Source organism: Bactrocera tryoni, unplaced genomic scaffold, assembly GCF_016617805.1.
Source record: "Bactrocera tryoni isolate S06 unplaced genomic scaffold, CSIRO_BtryS06_freeze2 scaffold_25, whole genome shotgun sequence".
In the NCBI taxonomy this organism is placed as follows: Eukaryota; Metazoa; Arthropoda; class Insecta; order Diptera; family Tephritidae; genus Bactrocera; species Bactrocera tryoni.
The window spans coordinates 10,933,131-10,941,238 of NW_024395977.1; the positions used below are offsets into that span (position 1 = coordinate 10,933,131).

General features: G+C 33.7%; 1 long non-coding RNA gene across 1 annotated transcript; it reads left to right on the forward strand.

Moving 5' to 3' along the window:
• Window positions 1–6,588: 6,588 nt before the first annotated feature.
• Window positions 6,589–7,712, forward strand: LOC120780934. Its single transcript, XR_005705976.1, has 2 exons — window positions 6,589–6,653; window positions 7,381–7,712. It is a non-coding gene; the product is annotated as an uncharacterized LOC120780934 (long non-coding RNA).
• Window positions 7,713–8,108: the final 396 nt, after the last annotated feature.

An 8,108-nucleotide genomic window follows, 5' to 3' on the forward strand; every position in this document is an offset into this window, starting at 1 on the left:
GATCCTGTCCACGCTTTTCCTCCAAGATGTGAATTCTCCCGGATTTCCGGAGAACTCCCGAAGACATCGTACCACATCTGGTATTTTGTCTAATTCAGAGACATTCCCGGGTAGTCTTGAGTCTATGGTAATGTCCGTGAAATTTGAAAAGTTGGAATTTGGGTTAAGGGCGGCTTGAACCATGTTTCGCCCTTCAGTCCTTAAGACATTGTTCACAATTCCTGTGATTACGGAAGTTAACTCATCCATCGAGAATGAATTAGAAGAGGCAAGAGGCTGACCACAAGGTGCTGGTGGCCCTTGGGGTGCATTAAGTATTGGTGGCCGAACGAGGTTGGCAGGATTAACTGGCATGATTGATATATTTCTATTATTCACTTTTTATTTTAAAAATTTAATTTATCCCTAGCTTATTTTGTTTTGAGTTAAAACTTTCCTTTCTATATTTTTCACTTTTAGTTAGCTTTTCGATATAATATTATCTCGTCTAGTTCAATTACTTTTTCTGAATTACGCTCTCTTTCTTAAATTATGTCACTATTCTTAAATTGTGTTCACCTTTGCATTAAAGATTTCTTAAACATAGTTTGTTTCACATTAAACAGTTTCACTTTTTATATTTTAAAAATTCTTTTACATATGTGAATATATTAATATTTATTCTTAAAATTAATTCTTACTCTAGTAGCAGGAACATTCTCCTGGGCAGGCGGCTAACGTCTTGCGTTTCCCGTTTGCTATTGGCGACTAGGGGCCTCTTTTCCTGCACTTCTGTTGAGTCCTAGCCCAAGCCTTCGCCGTCTATGGGGTGGTAAGTATTATCCTTGTCTTCTAATGGTAGCCGCTGAGTATCACGACAGCACAAACTTTTTAACCAAGACTTGTGGATACACCCGCGAATTGTATTGATACGAAACGCGACTAGCGAAGGCCCCACGTTGGGCGCCAGTTAAGAAATTTGATGTTAATTTCTTTTAAAAAAAATTTTATTTATTACTTGTTCGTTACATTACAGAGCTAAGACTAAACTTAAGAATTAATTTACTTAAAACCTAAGCTACGTTGCACCGGCCAACTGCTGACTTTGTTGCCGATTCTCCGAATTGGCTTATTTCGGTTGCGCGTGTTGGATTTCCGCTTCACGCCGAAAAATGAGCTTTTATGCTGATGAAAGCGTCTGGCTTTTACTGTGGGAAATATTGTCCAACTAAAGATGCATTTCCGCTATGATTTGCTCATTATTGCTGATTATGTGTTATTACTTATTTAGTAATTGTTAACATTTGCCATGTTAACATATATTAATACATACATACATACATAATGCATTTACATGCAATGCAGCAAAATAAAAGAAAAAATATGTAATAAGAATACAATACATAAAAACAACCCTTATGGTGGTTATTGTATTCGTATTCTTCATCAAAAATCTCAAGATCTTGTATGACAGCACACACACACACATGTATTGCATTGCATAGTTGAAAACAACCCCATGTGGTGTGCCGTACATACACATTTATTTAACTAGATAAGTAAGACTTAAAATAGTATATAAGGTGTACAATATTTACAATAAAAGCAGAATGAAATATTTCTCACTCAATGAAGGTCATTTTATTTCCCCCCACCAGTGGTAAGGTTTGATAAAATCTTCATTGAGTTTTTAAATATTTTGGTCCTATCGAGCCTAAAACAAAAAAAAAGAGCTGAGCCAAATTTAAAAAAGCCCTGTTATTAATACAAATACAGGCAAAATTAAATTGTAAGACGGGTGTATATTCCCGCATTAAAACCGATCGCATAAGCCGTGTTAGCAGAGACTAAATGTTATAAATAATACTATTTTCAAAGAATACGAATATTTATTAATTGAGTTTTCCAAAGAATTGTTTGTCTAAGTGCATTTTCGCTAACGAAAATGCAACAGTTAATAAAATGTACCACTAATTCCACTAACGAAAATGCAACAGTCAACAACTCCGAAGAATTTTAATAATTTGTATTTGTTGTTCATTCAAATGCATTTCCGCTAACGAAAATGCAACAGTTAACAAAATGTATAATAACTTTATTAACTGTATTACTTTGCAAAATGCACAAGACACATTTCCTAAGAATTTTTACGCAAGCATTTATTTTTAAGTTATTGCAAGAAAGCAAAATATTAGTATTTAAGAAAGCACAAAATAAAACGGAATGCTGATTATCGATTAAACCTTCAACTCAGTTGTTTAATTTGTCGTTGTTCATCACTTCGGTGAAAAAAGTGGCGCAGTCGGTAGGATACCCGTGTATCCTTGTGTGTAAAAATTTAAAATCAAGTTACATAAGAAAGGATATTGAATATTTCTATATTCGTAACGGGTAGAAAAAAAAATAAGAACAACGAATCCTTTAAAACATACAAAATATTTTTTGCGAAAACGTTTAGTGAAAGTGACATTTGAACTTCATAAGATTGAAGAACGAATCCTTTAAAACATACAAAATATTTCTGCGTAAACGTTTAGTGAAAGTGACATTTGAACTTCATAAGATTGAAGAACGTATCTTCTAAGCATACAATATAATTTTTGCAAAAAAGTTTAGTGAGAGTGACATTTGAACTTCATAAGATTGAAGAACAAATCCTTTAAAACATACAAATTTTTCGAAAATAATACAAAAAGGGGGGAAAAAAAGGGTAAAAAGGATTTACTTTATCGATGATAATTTCAGACAACAACCGGAAATACAAAGATATACCCATATTAACAACTCATCAGAAACCAACTGCACATCCTAATCAACTTTAAACTCAACATAGTGACAATATTTTTTCCATCCTTGGAAACACATCCAGATCAACTTCAAACCCACACAGAGCCAGGCAGACAGCAATATAATATTCAACAATAACATCAGAAAGTGAGAATCCGATTGACTATATTATATATTATCATTATTATTATTAACTGTATGTAACTGATAAAATTAGCATAGAGTAAGAAATTGAAAAAAAAATTAAAATATACGTCTGGAAAACAAGAAATCAAAAAGTTGCAAGAGTTCCTACATAAAGTAACCTTGATAAAAACCCAAGCAAAGAAACATTATTTAAAACATATTATTAGAGAGAATTTCTTTTTTCTTCCTCCCGAAGCTATAAAAAAAAGGGAAATAAAATGGCAGTACCAGCTCAAAACATTCTTACTATAAACCCTTTAAAATATCTTAATAACTTACCTGAATTCTGTGGCGACTCAAGAGACCTGCAGACATTCACCACACTTATTAACCGAATACACCCACACCTAAAAACATATGACGAACTGTCCCAACTAGTTTTTTCGGACTTAATAAAATCAAAGCTAAAAGGAAGAGCAAGACAGGCAATAGAAATAAACTGCCACGCGACCTCATGGACAGAGATTAAAAACATACTACAGAATAATTTCGGGGATATACGTTCTTGCGAAGAACTCTTTGACGAATTACGAAGCGTGACCTTTAGAACAAATACTTTAGATTTTTACAACGACATGAAAACCAGGTTACACAGGTTAAATAACAAATTAGTAACCATTTTAGGAGAAACCGAAGCAACTAGAGAGAGTGCGATGAACAACAAGCGCACTGCCCTCAATATCTTTAAAAACAAACTTCCTGAAAAATGAAATCAATCCTTTTCTGTAGGAACCCAAAAGACTTGGAACATGCTATGCACATACTGTTTCAAGTCGGGTACGCACATACAGGGAACAGTAACGTGAACAACAGCACAGAATTTAAAACTCATTCAAGTAATAGGAATACTGACTATAGAAACAATACCCAATACAATAAAAAAGACAGTAGGAACAAGTCCAACAACTATTCAACAGAAGGAATTTCCAACCAATGCCCCAAAATAACGGAAGAAATTACCAACAATCCCAATCATACCAACAAACAAACCCACAAAACCCCAGTCCTCAAAACCCATCCTTCCAGAGACCAAATTTCAGAAACCAACCGGAACCTATGGACATAGGAAAAATAGAAGTCGCTGAAAATTTTCAGGAATCAGCCTCAAGAAGAAATTACCATTTATAATAATAAAAACAAAGATAGGTTTTATAAGACTTATAATAGACACAGACGCAACAAACTCCATTTTAAATCCGGGTATCTGCGACCCCAAAAGAATTCATCCAACTAGTCCACTTTTAATTAAAACTCTCCAACATCGAATTTACGTTGACAAAAAGGCAATAGTACCCATGTTCGAAGAATTTAGCGACATTGGAACTAATAAACCAATAGAGTTTTATATAATAAAATTTCATAACTTTTTTGACGGTCTAATAGGTAACGATATATTGAGACCAATAAATGCCTGTATCGATTATAAAAAGAACGAAATAAAGATCGGTAACAAGACACTTCCTATGCACTTCGAAAACGAAAACTTAAATGAAAGAAAGATAGTAGTACCAGATGACTCTAACCTAGTATATTATAAGGAAGAAAACAGCGGAAACATTGAAAGAGAGGGAATTTTAAATGTAAGAAATCAAGAAGCAAAGATAAACTTACTATCTGAAACCAATCGGGTGACTACGCAAAAAGTAGAAAATTTTAATATAATCGAAAATAAAGAATCTAAGCCATTGGCTGACCAAATTAGAATAGGGCACTTGAACCCCGAGGAAAGGTCACAATTGTTGCAAATAATAAAAGAATATCGTAATATTTTTACCAGGAAAATGAAGGACTTTCATTTACTTCAGCAATAAAACATAGAATTAGAACTACAAACAACATACCTATATTTTCTAAGTCATATAGGTACCCATACGTACATAAGGAAGAAGTCACAGATCAAATCCAAGAAATGTTAAAACACGGGATAATTAGGAATAGCAATTCTCCCTACTCAGCCCCAATTTGGATCGTGCCAAAGAAGGCCGATGCCAGCGGGAAACCAAAGTGGAGACTTGTAATCGACTATCGTAAACTGAACGAAGTAACGATCGATGACAAGTTTCCCATCCCGAACATAGACGAGATTCTTGAAAAACTGGGAAGAAGCCAGTACTTCACTACACTCGATCTGGCGAAGGGTTTCCACCAAATCGAGATAGAGGAAGAAGACATCCACAAAACTGCATTTAGTGTCGAAGGAGGGCACTATGAATTTCTGCGAATGCCTTTCGGACTAAAAACAGCCCCTGCAACGTTCCAGAGATTGATGAATAATCTACTCCAAGATTATATCAACAAAATCTGCCTAGTATACCTGGACGATATAATCATATTTTCAACATCCTTACAGGAATATATGAACTCACTTAGGCTTATATTCGCAAGATTACAGGAGGGAAATTTAAAAGTCCAGCTAGATAAATCAGAATTTCTAAAAAAGGAAACAGAGTTCCGCATATAATTACAACGGAAAAAGTCAAGCCCAATCCTAAAAAGATAGAATGCGTTGTTAACTTCCCAATACCCAAAACAGCAAAACAGATCAAGCAATTCTTAGGGCTCACAGGCTACTACAGGAAGTTCATAAAGGACTACTCGGCTATAGCTAAACCAATGACTAGGTGCTTAAAGAAAGATTCACAGATAAATATAAATGACTCGGACTACGAAAAAAGTTTTAACACCCTCAAGACCCTACTAACACATGATCCAATATTAACATACCCAGACTTTTCTAAAACATTTACATTGACAACGGACGCGAGTAATTACGCTTTGGGAGCGGTACTTTCGCAAGATAATCATCCAATATGCTACGCCAGTCGCACCCTTAATACGCATGAAACAAATTATAGCACAATAGAGAAGGAATTATTGGCAATCGTATGGGCTACAAAATATTTTAGGCCATACCTTTTTGGTCGTAAGTTTATAATAGAGACAGATCACAAGCCACTGACATGGCTCTTTTCTATAAAGGAACCAAATTCAAAACTTGTTAGGTGGAGATTAAGATTATCTGAATACGATTATGATATTAGGTACAAGAAAGGAATAAAGAATAATAATGCCGACGCTTTGTCAAGGATTGAAATTGAACCCAGCATTAATACACTAGAGTGCGACAGGGGAACGATAAAAGTACTACTTCACCAATTAATATGTTTAAAAATCAAGTAGTTATAATGAAAACTACCTCTGGATCATTAAGAATAAAAATAAATCTGTTTTTAAAAAATAAAAGAAGAATAATTTCTATGAAGGAAATGGACAGGGAAACAGCAATTACAATACTAAAGAATCATTTTAATCCAACACAACTGAATGCTATTTTTATCGAAGACGAATTTTATACTATGTTTAAAACTGTTTACGAAGAACTATTTTCAAATAACCCAAATTTTAAAGTACTTAGATCTACACTCATGACGGAAGACATAGAAGACGAAAATCGATTAACTGAAATTATTGAAAACGAACATCTTGACAAAAACCATAGAGGAATTCAGGCAGTATATAAAGAATTAATTACGCGAATTTACAATCCTAAATTAAAACAAAGGATAACTCAGTTCATAAATAACTGTGAAATTTGTAACTTAGAAAAATACGAGAGGAAACCCCGAAGATCCCTTACAAAATTACAGAAACTCCATCCAAACCTCTGGAAACATTACATATAGACGTATTTTATACTTTAGGTAAGAAACTTTTTATGACAGCAATTGATAAATTTTCAAAGTTCGCGTTAGTATTTCAAATAAACGGTAGGAGTTGGACAGAATTTAAAACAAAACTTTTGCTGATAATCAATACTTATGGGAAAATAAATAAAATTGTTGTGGATAATGAACTAGGCTTTAAAGCTATACCGATGCAAGAATTTTTGAAAAAGGAGAACATAGATATTCACTATACTTCCAATAGTAACCATACGTCTAACGCCGACATTGAGAGACTACACAACACAATCAATGAGCACATACGCTTGTTAAGGCACGATAAAGAAAACAAAGACGAAAGTATAGAAGATAAAATGATAAGAATAATAGGTTTTTATAATAATACAATACATAGCACGACCGGTATCAAACCGATTGATTTTGTAAATGGCAAAGTACATGAAGATAGATACAAAGAAATTCATGATCTTATAAATTCAAAGAAAGAAAAGTACATTCAGAAGTTAAATGAAAACCGGAAGGATATAGAATTAGAAGGCGGACCAAATTACATTAGAGAGATAAGAGGGGGTAAAAATCACAGAAAATACAGGAAAATTAATGCTGAAAAATAGATGATGACCACTTACAGATAACAGAAACTGGACATAAATATTATAAAGCTCACGTTAGACCTAAGAAGAAATACCAAGACAAGAGTAACCCCAAAATCAAAGCTACAATTAAATAAATGTAATTTTTTTAGATGATTAAATGGATCATAATGATGGCAACACTTACCCCAACATTCAAGACTCAAACCATCGACCTACAGGACGTATCGAACAATAATGGATACATACCGATAAAAACAGGAGAGACTAAAACTGTAGAACACTACATAAAAGTGCTACACATAATAAACACCACAGAATACGAACGAACTATGGAAATAATCAAAACCAACATTGACATCCTAAAGATATCCAGCAGCGAATCAAAAAAATTAATAAATACAATAAATAAGAACTTTATGCTATTAAGAGCAAAAATAGAAAACCTTAACCCACATTTCCGAAGGAAACGGGCTCTCTTAAACATTATAGGAAAAGGTCTAAAAATTATTGCAGGTAGAATGGACAGTGACGATGAAGAACAAATAACTAAAACTCTTAAATTACTACATACGAACGATGAAAACTTAACTAATGAAATGAACAAACTAACCTATATAAACAATGTTATGAACTCCCAAATCCAGAATATAACTAACCACATAAACTATCAGTAAAACATTATCGGGGACTACTTAAACAAAGTCAGGAATATTATAGGTAATAAAATTTCAACCATAGAGGACGAGATAACATTTATAGAGCACATATACCAGATTAACAACGACATCTCACTCCTACGGCATCACGTTGACGACATAGGACAGATTATTTTCTCCGGGAAACTGGGAATCATCCCCACAGATATTCTCAGCCAAAC